We start from the raw sequence: 15,380 nt of genomic DNA on the forward strand, positions 1-15,380 counted from the left end.
GTCTTCCGCATGTTGCGGCTCAACACGGCCAGCTGCCGAAAAAAAGGCCAAGCGTGTCCCACGGCCACATGCTGATGAGGATGCACCGTCTCCACGACCAGCACTGTTGCCTCTAGACACAGAGCCTGCTTGCCCTCCTTTATTGGCTTGTGACTGTCTGCCTCTCCTTGTTGGCCTTCCAGACATACTAATGGCCTGTAGCTGCACTAAACTGGGATATATATATATAATCTCTCTCTCTCTATATCTATATAGATAGATAGATATATATAGATATATAGATATATATCTATCTATCTATATATACTGTAGATATATATATATATATATATATATATATATATATATATATATATATATAGAGAGATATATATCCATCTATCTATATATATTTATATATATCTATATGGTATGACAGCGGGCACTATGTATAGGAGAGAAGTGTGGAGGGTATGACAGTGAGCAGTATGTACAGGAGAGGAGTGTGGAGGGTATGACAATGAGCAGTATGTACAGGAGTGGAGGGTATGACAGCGGGCACTATGTACAGTTGAGGAGGATGAAGGAATCCGGGAAGGAAAAATGTAAAGGTTTGCTGAAGAATGTTTAGGGACTGCGTGGTGGTTAAGCGGGCCATACATTGATTGAAATTAAGCCAATTAAGCAGAGACCAACCATATTCGATCTATGTATGGACTAGCTGGTTGTACACAAGTCAATCTATTAATTGACTTGAGTAAAACCAGCCTGTCAGGTTTTTCCCAAAACAATCAGTGCTGCAGCTATGGTTAGCAACACTGCTCATTGTATTGTGTGTGTAGGGAAGGCTCCCCACTGGCAAAACACAATAACACTGCGGAAAAGATTCCCCCAGCCACAGGTCAGCAGATGAGAGGGTGTGTGGGGACAGGCTGGGGAGAGAGAGGTCTGTCAGCAGGGGGATGTGAGGTGGCCATATGAGGAGGGATATCAATTAGCGTGTGGGGGGAGTAACTTGGAGAGATATCTTTTGGAGTAGGGTCTGTCATCTGCAGGTTGGGAAATGGTCACCTGTGATATAAGTTGAATGGTGGTGGCTAAAATGGGAAGTAACTGGGGAGTGACCTGGTTGATGGCGAGTGTGAAATGGATGATGTGTTTCAAGTTTCTTTCACATTTGCGGTAATGCTTACTGCCCTCCGAAAAGTGATCTGTGGTGGATTGCTTTTCAACGAGTGGTATAGCAGCAGCTAAGGTGCTACTGCCACCTTCTTGTTTTTTTTTTTACATTGCTGAATGGTATTTTTACATTGTTGGACTATAATGCTACTACGAGCAAGTTTGGCTTGCAGTTGCAGAGTGGCTCCATTGAAATTAATAGTGCTGCCTATCAAACCCTGCAGGCCGAGTTAAAGATGCTGTAGCTAAAAAAATAAAAATAAAAAATTTGCAGCTGTGAAGTAAAGCATCACAGCTACAGCATTCGTACAGCCCTGTCCAAATGTATTTTTAAGATTTGGGTCAAGGACATGCGGTGAGGTCAGTGGCTGGTGAAGCACTTGCTAGTATCAGAGCCATATACACACAGGTTACATACGCCGCGATCGTTAGAGCGTTAGAGTGAGAGCAAAAATTCTAGCACTAGACCTCTTCTGTAAATTTTTTAAAATCTTAAAGTGTCGCCTATGGAGATTTTTAAGTACTGAAGTTTGGCGCCATTCCACAAGTGTGCGTAATTTTAAAGCGTGACATGTTAAGTATCTATTTACTCGGCATAACATCATCTTTCATAGTGTACAAAAAAAAACATGCTAACTTTAGTGTTTTTTTTTATTCATGAAATAGTTTCTTTCCAAAAAAAAAACACGTTCGAAAAATTGCTGCCTAAATACCGTGTGACATAAAAAAATTGCAATGACCACCATTTTATTCCCTAGGGTGTCTGCTAAAACATATAGATTTAAGGTTTGCGGGTTTTGAGTAATTTTCTAGCAAAAAAATTATGATTTTTACATGTAGGAGAAAAGTGTCAGAACTGGCCTGGGTGGTAAGGGGTTAATCACCAAAAGTAAGTAATATACAAATAATTATTATATATTGTTTTTAGGTAATTAAGGCACTGTGAGCTCATCCTCTGTCTGCTGCAAACAGAGTGTGCCAGCTTGTATTTAAACTGGCCACTCTGTATGTTGCTTCTGACAGGCTGCATAAGGAGCCCCGTATCTCCTAGGTCCTGGGAGACCCAAATTTTGACCATTGGTGGGGTAAGACTTTGGCTACATACCTACTAAATTCTTTGAGGGTCTCTACAACTCCCGAAGCTCGATCGTTTTTTTTTTGTTTTTTTTGTGAATTTTTTCTTTTTTTTCTTTTTCTTAAAGTAAGGGGCCTGGAGCTGCAGCTCCAATACCCCCTATGTTAATCCTGCCCTGGACTGGGGCAGAGGTTCACCTTCCAGCAGGACAACAACCCAAAACATACAGCCAGAGCTACAATGGAAAGATTTAGATAAAAGCATATTCATGTGTTAGAATGGCCCAGTCAAGGCCTCAAAACGTAAAAAGGAACGCCCTTTAAAACAGCGGGAATTAGAGAACCGCCTAGAAGTACTTTCGAATGAGTTTAAACAATCTCCCACCTCTGCTAACCACAAACTTTTGGATCAAGTCTCAGAGTTGGACCTTTGTCTTACCGATAACACTGAGCGTGTCTTACGCTGGTCTTGTCAGAAGTGGTACGCTAAGGCAAACAAACCAAACCAAATGTTGGCGAATAGACTCCGCACATTCATTCCTAAACCCACCCCTATTACATTGCGAACTCGACATAACGTACTCACAGGTAACCCAGTGAAGATTTTGGAGGAATTCCATCACCGCCTTACCAAATTGTATTTGGCTCCCGAACGGCTGGGTAATCAGAGCGCCAACGACTTTCTTAATAATCTTTCACTTCCCACGCTGACTGAGCCCCATATGGCCCTTATAGACTGGGACATCCAGGTTTCGGAAGTCCTCCAATGCATTAAAGACCTGAAAGTAGGTAAAAGACTCGATGGCTACACAGCACTTTATTACAGGACGTTAGCCGACATTATAGCTCCACATTTAACAGCTATGTACAATTCTGTCAAAGACGGCCAATCTTTTACCTCAGATCTTCTGACTGCTAACATTGTGATGATACCCAAACCAGATCGTGACCACTCCTCCTGGGCTAATTTTAGACCCATTTCTCTTATTAACATAGACATGAAAATTTTGACAAAAATTCTGGCCAACCATTTGAACTCTTTTCTTCCCCGCTTAATCAAAAAGGACCAAGTTGGCTTTGTACCTCAGAGACAGGCCGGGGATGCAATCCGGCGAATACTGCAACTACAACATATAGCCCACAGCCGCTCGTTGGAAACTATGTTTTTGTCTCTGGATGTGAATAAGGCCTTTGACACTTTGTCATGGACTTATCTAACATCCGTACTTCGCCATTATGGATTTGGGGCCTCTTTTTTTGCGATGGGTGTCAGTCCTGTAAGTCTCCTCGGGCTAAAATTAAATATTACGGCTTTGAGTCACCCCTTTTCAACATAGGGAGGGGTACGTGCCAAGGGTGTCCACTCTCACCTCTTCTCTTTATTTTGGCTCTAGAGCCGTTGGCGGAGGCGGTTCGTTCCCATCCAGATATAAAAGGTATAGATGTAGCAGGTTCTCCCCATAAAATATCTCTATTCGCCGATGATATCTTGTTAACTTTAACTTCCCCCAGAATCTCTTTAGCAAACGTACTATCTCTTCTAGATACTTTTGGCTCTTTTTCCGGTCTCCGTGTCAACTCCTCCAAATCTAAGGCTCTCTCGGTTAATCTCCCTCCCCCAGTACTGAAGGACTTGAAAACAGCCTTCCACTTTCAGTGGCATTCCTCGTTGCCTTACCTTGGAAGGCTTACCCCAACATATGCAAGATTATACCAGGCCAATTTTCCATCCTTATTCAAAGATTGTCTGATACACTTTCCTCCTGGTCCCATTTACCATTGTCTTGATTTGGCAGAATAACTGCAATCCGTATGTCCTATCTCCCGAAATTGCTATATTTTTACCTGTTCTAGTCCCTTCTCACATTTTACGAATACATCAGCGTAAGCTCTTGCAGTTTGTCTGGGGTTCCAAGCATCCCCAAATCAATAAGCAGATATTGTTTAAAAAAATTTTATTTTTGAAAAGAGAGGGAATACAGACACAGTATATAAATGATGACAAAAATGATGACATAGACCAATTAGACCAAAACAGTAATTATACATTAACTATATGCAAATTGACAGAAAAGAGCGAATTGACTAGAGGCATATAAGCTCTGCAATTCAAACCATTGTGCAGTTCTAGGTGTTAACTTGAAGTGTTACCTCCTACTCCAATTGAACGGGAGGCAAATCACCCAATTCACACTATGGAGAGGCCTATGAGATCCAACCAGCCGGTGGAACTCCACCCCTGTGGGAGCAATCTGTGGAGGCGCCTAATGGTCCGGTTGGGTCTCATTCCTGTTGAGACCCTGAGGCCTCTCTTATAAAGAAAAAAAAAAGAAAACTGCCCCTCCATAGACTTGCAAAATCTTAATTCCAATGATCCGGTATTCAGGTTTTGGATTTTGTGGAAGTAGTCAAAACCAAAACTGAGTTCGGAGAATAACAGAGAAAAGGCTAACTGATCCAGAACCTCTTGTATCAGTAGGCAACATGGTACTAACTGGTTAAAAAAAGCCAACATGGGAGACAAGGGAGTCTCTATCAGAGAAAGAGAGAAAGGTGTGAAAAGAGGAAAGGAGGGGGAGGATAGAGAGCAGCCTCACTGTGTAGTCCCTCCAGTCTCAGGCTCCAGAGACATGCCTGGGAACAGAGGGATTCCGCAGTATCTGGCCCAAGGTTCCCATATATCAAAAAAGTGACTACTTTTGTCATTCAGTTTGGCTACAATTCGTTCCTGCGCCATAATCCAAGATACCTTCCTCTTAAATTCGAGAATCAAAACTCTAGATTTTTTCCAACATTTAGCGATAGATACTTTAGCCCCTAAGAGGATGAAGAATATCAGTTCCTGTGTTAGTTTAGAAATATCCCTAATCCTCCCATTAAGCAGAGCAGTAATGGGGTCTGGAGTGATTACTTTTCGTGGTACGGTGCTAATAATCTGAACACTTTCTGCCAGTATGATCTAATTCGCAGACATGACCACCATGTATGAAACATTGTGCCCTGTAGCTCGCACCCCCTGAAGCATAGAGGAGAGGACCCTGGAAAAATGACTGACAGGCGAGCAGGGACATAATACCAATGGGTTATAACTTTAACACTAGCTTCTATCAGGGAGATGTTTAGATACCTTTAGAAGATCTGAGGAATCCGGTCGACCATTCCTTTAAAGAGCGGACGCAGTCTGTGTCCTCTTCCCAGGCTCGAGCATAGGCCGGTGTGACAGACCTAGCCAGAACAGAGGCTGTTGGAGAGGACTGTATGCAAGCCTGTTGCCTTTTGATTATGGGCCCTGGATTTTCAATGGAACAATACTCTTTGTGAGGTGAATGAGAAATCCAGGCTGAACTGTACTAATCGGACTCAGTCGTGTATATATGTATATATTGTATGGGGACTCCTTACTGTAGATTTGTGTCCCTGAAGAGGGAGGGGGGATTCCTCCAGCAGCCCCCTGCTGATAAGACTGATTCATTCTGTTGGGACACATCCTGTGAGGAGATGCTGGTGTCATCAATTCCAACTACCTGTGTTTATGTTAATTGAATGAGCTAATGACATTGTCCTCTATACAATGTAGGAGACGGGACGACTGCTATTGTGTTGATATAACTGTGTGAAGCTCGGTGACCACAAGTCTGGGCGAAAGGTCATGTCTCAGTCACCTAGGCTGTATAAAGGATTAGATAATTAGCTCATGTTAACTAAGTTACAGTTGTATTGTTAGAGGAGGTTCCAACGGCATATAAAGTCTTGTAATTTTGATTCTAAATAAAGTGAGTTCTTGGTAGCAACAAGCAAGTGTCGCCTTGTTTGTGCTCAGAGAGGTTGGGATATCTGTATACAGACTGGGAGGAAGTGGTATAAGACGGAAGCACTCAAGCGGAGTGTGGGACGTTTCGTGACATTGGTGGCAAGCAGCGGGAAAGCTTCCTGCAGTCTGGGAAATTTAAACCTCCACCTGGATCCAAGATCAGGATAGCAGACTTCAGTCACCCCAGCGGAGATATGGACCTGGCATCAGAATTCCCGGGGCTGCTGCGAATCATCCTTACACCAGGACTGTGTCTGAGGATGAATACCTGAATACCTGGAGCTTAGGCAGCAAATTCGGGTGGAGCTCTGGATTGCAGCCCCCCGTCTCGCTGGTATAAAACAGGGCAAGTGCTTTCCAACCCAAGAGCAACGGGCCAGTGACCAACGGGCATTGCGGATGGCATTCCTGAGAGAGCAGCCCCAGGAGCAATGGGTGACTGAGTTGGACAGGTTGGTCCAGCAGGAGATAGAGCTGGACAATCGTTATCGGGCTCTGCAATGGCACGCAGAGGAGGGATATTTAGGGGAGACGACAGAATGCTCTCCAGAGGGATATGACTTTGGCGGCCCTGGATTGCTGTGGGAGAACCTTACAGATCTTTTTATGTTTGGTGATGAAGGGGAACCTGACCTTGAGGACCTGAGAGAATATAGAGAGTCTATGCTCGGTCTTGCAGGGGTCTCAGAGCTCAAACCTGATCTGGACCATTTGCTAAGGAAGGAACAGCATCTGGAAAGGGCATACAGGAAACTGCTAGAACAAGTTCAGCAGCATGCCAGAGAATCGGCAGTGGAAAATCCGGAGATTGCCGTCCCCAAACCTGAAGTGCTGACAACAGGGCAGAGCTCTGCTAACCTCTGCCCAGAAATGATAGCATCTTCTGGGTTCCATGGACAGGAGATGGTGAACCTCTATCCCCAGACATCAGTTGCAGAGACATGGGATTTGATAGACTTTTCTGCTGAGGAAAATCAACCTGATGAGCCTCCAGCAGAAGAGCTGCTATCATGGCCAAAGTTCACTGTGTTCTGCCCAGCACCAACAGTGGCTTCAGCCTTCTTGAGAGAAGAGGTAGTCGGCCTTTCTCCCACAACACTGACAGGGACATGTAATTTTCTGCCAGCAGCATCTATGGAGTTAAAACAAACTTCTCCAGCTGAAGATCTGGTAACTGAACAGAGGGTCCAAGACCTCTGTCCCACACTTTTACCACTTCCAGAGACTGGGGATTTAATAGACGTTTCTGTAGAGGAGGAACCACCTGGAAAGCCCCCAGCAGAAGTGCTGGCAACCGAACAGAGGGTCCAAGATCTCTGCCCCACACCTGCAGCAATTGTGGAGGCCCAAGGTGAGGAGGTGGCAGTCTATCGCGAGCTGCAGATCAGGATCCAAGGAGAGAATGCAGTCATCACCTCACAACTGCAGCTTGATCTGGTGTCAGTTGATGGGGCTTCAGTCCCCACCTGTATACCCCAGGGATGCTGGGCAGTCGGCCCAGATCCCCAACAGCAGGATGGAGTGAGCCCAGTCCCCCTGTCTTCTCTCCAGCGGAAGAAAGGATTCCAGGGAGAAGGGCCAGTCCGGGCCTCTCCCCAGCAGCGGATATGTTCTCTGAGAGAGGCAGAGGATGGCTGGGTGAGTAATACTCTGTTTGGAATAATTTGTTTGGGGTACTGTGTGGGTACAGGCAGTAGAGGACTGGAACTATGGACTAACTTCAGAGTCAACCCGTCTGGGGTCTCCTTCTGTGTTAGTCTCCTGCCGAAAGGGGAGAAATGTGACAGACCTAGCCAGAACAGAGGCTGTTGGAGAGGACTGTATGCAAGCCTGTTGCCTTTTGATTATGGGCCCTGGATTTTCAATGGAACAATACTCTTTGTGAGGTGAATGAGAAATCCAGGCTGAACTGTACTAATCGGACTCAGTCGTGTGTATATATATATATATTGTATGGGGACTCCTTACTGTAGATTTGTGTCCCTGAAGAGGGAGGGGGGATTCCTCCAGCAGCCCCCTGCTGATAAGACTGATTCATTCTGTTGGGACACATCCTGTGAGGAGATGCTGGTGTCATCAATTCCAACTACCTGTGTTTATGTTAATTGAATGAGCTAATGACATTGTCCTCTATACAATGTAGGAGACGGGACGACTGCTATTGTGTTGATATAACTGTGTGAAGCTTGGTGACCACAAGTCTGGGCGAAAGGTCATGTCTCAGTCACCTAGGCTGTATAAAGGATTAGATAATTAGCTCATGTTAATTAAGTTACAGTTGTATTGTTAGAGGAGGTTCCAACGGCATATAAATTCTTGTAATTTTGATTCTAAATAAAGTGAGTTCTTGGTAGCAACAAGCAAGTGTCGCCTTGTTTGTGCTCAGAGAGGTTGGGATATCTGTATACAGACTGGGAGGAAGTGGTATAAGACGGAAGCACTCAAGCGGAGTGTGGGACGTTCCGTGACAGCTGGTTTTTCCGCATTCGTTTTTAAAGCTGTGTATATTAGCGATATTCCTCCCCTCTGGATTATTGTGTTGGCACACCATTGTTCATATGGAGTCAATGAGGAACAGTCAGAGTTACGTGACCAAATTAATTGTAGATAGTGGGAAATTTGAGAGAATCTGAATCTCTCCGAATCTGGCATTTCTAATTCTTTTTTACAATGGGACAGAGTGATCGGGCCCTTATGAGAAAGAAAGTGTCCTATTTTATAGAGGCCTTTGTCCGTCCACCATTTGAACGCCTTAATGACCATCCCCGGGGGAAAGTCTGCATTGTGGTACAAATGTGATAGCAGTCTCATAGGAGAAATCAGGTTGTGATTTTTAAAAAGGCCTGTGCCAAGGGCAATGGAATGAGAGAGGGTTGGGGACATGATGGCTGGTCTAACTTTAGGTTCACACCAAAGAAGGAAATCTATAGTGTTTAGCGGGGTGGCCTGACGTTCCATAGACACCCAGCTAGGTTTTGGGCCTTTTGTGAAGACTACCGATATTTGCGAAAGTTGAGCCGCTTGAAAGTAGCTCCATAAATCCGGCAGTCCTAGCCCCCCTTGACTCTTCAGACTGTAGAGAATGCTGGATGGACAACTATAACCCTTATGGCCCCACACAAAGCGGAGAATCTCAGATTGAAATTTGTGGAGGGTTTGTTTCCTAATCGGGATAGGGAGGGAGCGAAATAGATAAAGGAGGCGCGGGAGAAGAGTCATCTTTACCGCATGAATCCTACCCAGCCAGGACAGACCACATCTAGCCCATCTTTCCAGATCCCCTCTGCACTTTCTGAACAAAGGGGGGAAATTAGCGCTGTAAAGGTTGGATATATCTGGGGTTATCTTAGTACCTAGGTACAGAATCTCTGTTTGAGCCCAAGCAAACGTAAAGTTGGCGGATAGTTGATTTATAATGTCTTGCGGGACCGAAATATTTATGGCTATCGATTTAGATAAATTGACCTTTAGGCCAGAGACCATGCCAAAATTCTGTAATATTTTGTAGATCACAGGGGTGGAGGTGAGGGGGGAAGTGATATAGAGGAGGAGGTCGTCTGCGTAAAGCGCACACTTATGCTCCTGATCTCCACATCGCACACCTCTAATATCTGGATTCGTCCTGACCGCGATCGCCAAGGTCTCGATGGCGATCGCAAACAGGAGAGGAGATAGTGGACAGCCTTGTCTGGTCCCCCTTCCAATTGCGAATTTCTCTGAGTATCTCCCTAAGAGCCTGATCTGGGCTGAGGGGTTAGAGTACAGGGATTTAAATGTGTTCAGAAAACAGGGGCCAAACCCCCATCTACGAAGTAAATCAGTCATGTAGGCCCAGTGTACGGAGTTAAATGCTTTATGTAGATCGATTGAAAGGAGGAAACCTTTTTGATGGGGTCCCCCGTCCCACCCTGACTTGAGAAGGGAGATAACGTTGATTGTTCTACGGAGTTGGTCTGGTCCCTGTCTCCCCGGGATGAAGCCAACCTGGTCCTTATGAATATAAGTTGGAATAAAGCTTGCTACCCTATTCGCCAAGATCTTCGTAAAGATTTTAATATCATTATTAATAAGCGATATAGGCCTGTAGTTGACTATTTCACTAGGATCTTTCCCAGGCTTCGGTATTACAGTTATAAAAGCTATATTAAGCTCATGGTCCAGGGGGGCTCCATCCCTAAGGGAATTAAAAAATTTAGTAAGATGAGAGGCTAGTGATGAGGCAAATTTTTTGTAATAGCCCGTAGAACCGTCCGGTCCCGGGGCTGAACCCTTCTTTAGGGATCGGATCCAGTACTTCCTCCACTGAAAAAGGTTCTTCCATCAGTTCTCTATGCTCTGTAGATATTTTAGATAGTGAAAGATTGTCTAAGAAGCTGTCACGTTGTGGATGTGGGGTGTGGTCAGTTGCTTTGTACAGCTTAGTGTAAAATTGAGAAAAGGCCTACATAATCTTTGTCGGGTTTTGGGTCAAGTCACCTGCAAGGGTTTTAATTTTAGGAAAAGCTAACGTGCGTGGTTTAGGTGTAAGTTTGGTCGCTAGTCTAGACCCCATTCGATCGTATTGTTGGTAGAATCTGGCTCCAGTCCATCTTAGGAGCAAGATTGAGGAGGGTACGGGATTGGTTCAGAGATTCAGCTGTAAGAAGGTGCTTGTGCGCCCTCGCTGCAGTACGATATTCAGCTGTTAGTTTATGGACTTCCGCTTTGTGAGCTGCTTTTAGGTGGGAAGATAAACTAATGAAGTGTCCGCGGAGGACTGCTTTGTGAGCTGCCCAGACGCTTGTCGGGGAGACATCCCCCGTTTGGTTGATGCTGAAATAGTCTTTAATGGCTTTTTCAGTTTCAGCATAAAGTATAGGATCACTGAGGAGTGATTCCTGTAGTCTCCATCTAGGAGGTCCTTTTGTGGGTCCCACTCTCTGGGAAACTACCGAAACTATCGCGTGATCTGACAAAAGGGAATCCAAAATTCTAGAGTTCATGATAAGAGGGATCGTACGAGAGCCTGAAAAGATGTGGTCTATCCAGGCGTATGAGTTGTGGGGGGCGGAAAAGTGAGTATAGTCTTTTTTGTGTGGATTAGCTTCCCTCAAAATATCTATCAAACCCTCCTCGAACAGTAGAGCTGCTATCTTCATACTTTGTTTAGTTGGGCATTTGGGTCTAGAATGTCCATTTGCAAGTCTGTCAAGGCCAGAGTCAAAGGCTATGTTTGAGTCTCCTCCCATAAACACAGTACCTTTCAGGTGGATATGAAGTTTTTTGAGCATCGAATCAAAGAATTGTCTTTGACCCTTATTGGGTGCATAATAGGAAAGGAATGTGTAGTGTTCGCCATCTATGTTGCCCGAGACTAGCAGGAAGCGGCCCTCCGGATCAACTACCGTCTCTGGTTGAGAAACATTTATATGTTTAGCGAAGCAGATCGCTACTCCCTTGGTTTTGTTTTCAGTGGAAGCCAGGAAAAATTGGGGGTAATGTTGGTGTATGAATGAGGGTTTATAGCTAGCCGGGAAATGTGTTTCTTGCAGCAGTAGGACATCAGCATGCATGGATTTATGTCTGGAAAATCTTTCTACGTTTAACCTGAGAGTTAAGGCCTTGCGTGTTGTGTGAGAAAATTCTAAGGGGATGCTTTTGCTCAGAGGTGTTAGCCATAATCCAGAGGGGAGAGAACTATTTGGAGTATCTGAGCCTTACCGTCTCCTGGAGAATCAAGAGTAATGCGTGGGCCTGCAGCTGCAATATCTGAATTGCTCCGACCTGGGAAGGTGAGCCAGAGATTCTCTTTAATTCCTGAGGAGCCTACAATCGAGAATGGACAAGTAGAGGGAGAGGGGTGGAAAAAAGAGATGAAATGGAAGAGAGAAAGATGGAAAAGAAGAAAAAATGGTGAACATTGCGATGTAAACAACCATGAGATCATACCTATCACAGTAGATTGTAAAAAAATGGAATGGGGTCTCATACCCCTAACGACCCTAAGGGAGGGAGTGAAAGGTCGGTCCCTCCCTTGCATCCAGTTGGACTGGAGCAAAACCAAGAAAAGGGGTGCAACTAAGATCCCAAGGGACGCAAAAGTTCTCTTGGGAACTAGGAGCAGCGCACTGGGTCCACCACAGCCCCAGCCCCTCTAACCCTATTGATTGAGGACTACAATGAGTCCATCAAAAACCTGTGACAGAGCGATCAAAATGAATAAATAACCTTTATAAACTGAATGTTAAAGAGAAAAAAAAAAATTACATGCTATAAGACACTGAGGAATTTGGTGAGCCAGGCTCCCCCTCACTAGTGGCGGGAGCCTAGGTCGCGCAAGCCCATCCGGGCTTGATCGTGGGTATTTCTTCCCGGGGAACCCCCCTTGATCCTCCCAGCGCCCCTGAGCCAGACAAAAATCAAATAAACCAATTAAAAAAAAAAAGAAAAGAAAAAAGGACCCATAAACTTTGCCCTGGGAGCCCAGGATGGTAAAAACAGTCAGATACAAAAGAGATAAGTGTCAGGCTCCATCTAGTGTTGGCCATGCTAACAGTCCTCCATAGCAACCAAAAGAGTCTCTTGAGAGGATCAGTGAAAAAGAACAAAAAAGAACCGGGATGAATTTTCCCCAGTATCCGAAAGGCTGGAATTGGCTGGAATTGACCCTGTTAGGGTTCAAACCACCATCAAAGGGATATGATTCACGTCGGGAAATTTTCCATTGATCTCTTGGGGCCTTGTTTCATCCAGGAAGGTTGAAGGGGACTTGCCGGAGGGGGTCTCTTGGAGGAGGAAGGGGTCCCTTTGCTTGTCTGAGATGAAGAAGGATTTTGATTGATTAGTCCCAATTGTAGAAAAAGATGTTCGCCTTCAGGAAAGGTGGAAAAGGCGCAATTTCTGCCTTTATATGTGAAGTTAAGTCGCAGAGGAAATGACCACCTGTAGGGAATCTCTCTCTCTTGCAGCAATAGTAGCAATGGTTTAAGGGATCTCCTCCTTTGGACCGTGTAGGGGGACAGATCAGCAAAAATCTGAATTTTATGTCCATGAATAGTTAATTCCTTTATGTTTCTGGCTTTCCGCATAACCTCCTCCTTCACTGCGTAAAAATGTGGTTTAACAATTATGTCTCTTGGGAGGCCATCTTTGCATGGGGGTTGTAGTGCTCTGTGAGCCCTATCCAGCTCTCGGCGTTATTCAGGTATCCCTGGGATGAGATCTTTGATAAGGTCTTTGACCGCGGACTGTACCTCTTGTTCAGCTTCCGGGAGCCCCCGTACCCTAAAGTTGTAACGTCTCGATCTGTTTTCGAGATTGTCTATTTTCGCAAAAGCCGTCTCGAGTTGATCCTGCATTTCTTGAATATGTGCTGTATTCTGGTTAATGCGAGCCCCAGCTTGGTCAGCTTTTTGTTCAATATAGTCTAATCTGAGGCCAAACTGTTGCATGTCAGCGTGAATAAAGGATGTGATTTGAGCTGCATTCTGAGCTAGGCTTTTTGAAAGCATGTGAGCAAAAGCTTCCATCATGGAGGGGAAATCTGTGGGGGTGGGGGCCGCCTCCTGTGCTTCACTGACCGACAACAGGAGGCCTGTCTGAGGATCCATCATGGGGGTGGATGGTAATCCAGATTGCAGGCTTAGGAGGAGTGATTCTGTGGAAGCTGGTGAGTGATTCTGGGGTTGCGGGCTGTGCACAGTACCTGGAGTATGTGGGGAGAGGAGGTCCTGGTCTGCTATTGAATCCTCAGCAGTAGCAGCCATGCTGCGGTTCAGATGTGCAGCGGCCATCTTGGCATAGCTGAGGGGTCCGTTCGCGGCCGTCATCTGGCCAGTGAGGTTTCTTTTGGCGGTGCCCGATGACATAGGAGGCTTCCCAGGGGTTTCCCCTACCCTGCAGTGCCGTTGATGATGCCGGATGAGCGCTCTGTCAGCTCACGGGGAACAGAGAAGGCTGCGGTGGCGCGGAGCTTCAGATGCTGGTGGCCATCTTGGAAGCTGCCGCGCATGAGCTCCAATAAGCAGATATTGTATGCTAGGCGGATCAATGGCGGCCTTTTGGTCCCAAACTTACAGGCCTATTATACAGCGGCAAACATAGCTCCGCTCTCCCATCTTCATGACTTATATCAAATGCCGCTGTGGACCACGATTGATCTTGTTGATTCCGACCCCATACCTGTTTCTTCTATACCCTGGCTCCCTCCCAACCACTGCCCTGCTGTAATAGGACCATGCCTAGCCCACTCCTTATGACTATGTGACTCGGTTAAATATTCTGCGGGCCTGATCTCCCCTCACCTCCCACTTCTGTGACTTCTCCATTGTCCATTGTTTCCCCCAGGTTGTGAAAATCCGGCACAATTCTCATGGTGGACCACGAATGGGTTCATGGATATCCACTCCCTGTTCACTCCTACTAGGATAATGTCATTCGATGCATTATGCTCTTTGCATGATATCCCCCTGCGTGAACACTATAGCTACCTACAACTTAGGCATTTCCTCCAACATCTTATTAAATCCTGTCCTACCCCGTATATTCTGACCCCTTTTGGGAGTATATGTAAACCAGACCCCACTCTCCAGGCCTGATATCTCTGATCTATTCTTCTATAATCTCTGCAAGAAAACCTCCAATTAGACCCTATCAACTTCAATGGGAAAAAGAATTGGGAAGGCAGCTTGACCCAGAGGAATGGCAGGCTATGACTATAGCCATTTCCAAATGCTCGCGAAACGTCCTTATCATGGAGAATGCCTATAAAGTGCTATATAGGTGGTATTACACGCCAGCTAGACTGGCCCGCTTTATACCAACTTACTATCCACTCTGTTTTCGGGGATGTTCACAGTAAGGCTCCATGGCACATATTTGGTGGTCATGCCCGAGGGTGTGCAGGTTATGGGTCAGGGTCTATGCTTTAATTCAGAATTTATTTCATGTTAATCTTAAAAGGGACCCCTTTGAAGCTCTTCTAGCCAAACCTATTGCCGAATTGTTACGACCGGAAAGGCAATTGGCACAACATATTTTTACTGCAACTAAGCTGACAATCGCTAAGGCCTGGAAAACCCCTATGCTTAGTTTTGAGGCGGTTAAGAATTGTATGAATGATGTCATGGTGAATGAGAAATTAACAGCTATTTTGTTAGACACGCATGACAAGTTTCTTAGTTTGGCGACCATGGATTATGTATACTTTCTTACTCCCCTTTTCCTTCCCAGATTCCTTCTTCTCATATTGGTTGCTTCCTTCCTTCCAGTTCATAATGCTTTATGTACTGATTGCAAATGCCTGTCAGGCAGACAGGGATAGTCTTGATCAGATTGGTTATGCTTGATAATTTTATAT

The sequence above is a fragment of the Aquarana catesbeiana genome, linkage group LG05 (genome assembly GCF_042186555.1).
Source record: "Aquarana catesbeiana isolate 2022-GZ linkage group LG05, ASM4218655v1, whole genome shotgun sequence".
Lineage (NCBI taxonomy): Eukaryota > Metazoa > Chordata > Amphibia > Anura > Ranidae > Aquarana > Aquarana catesbeiana.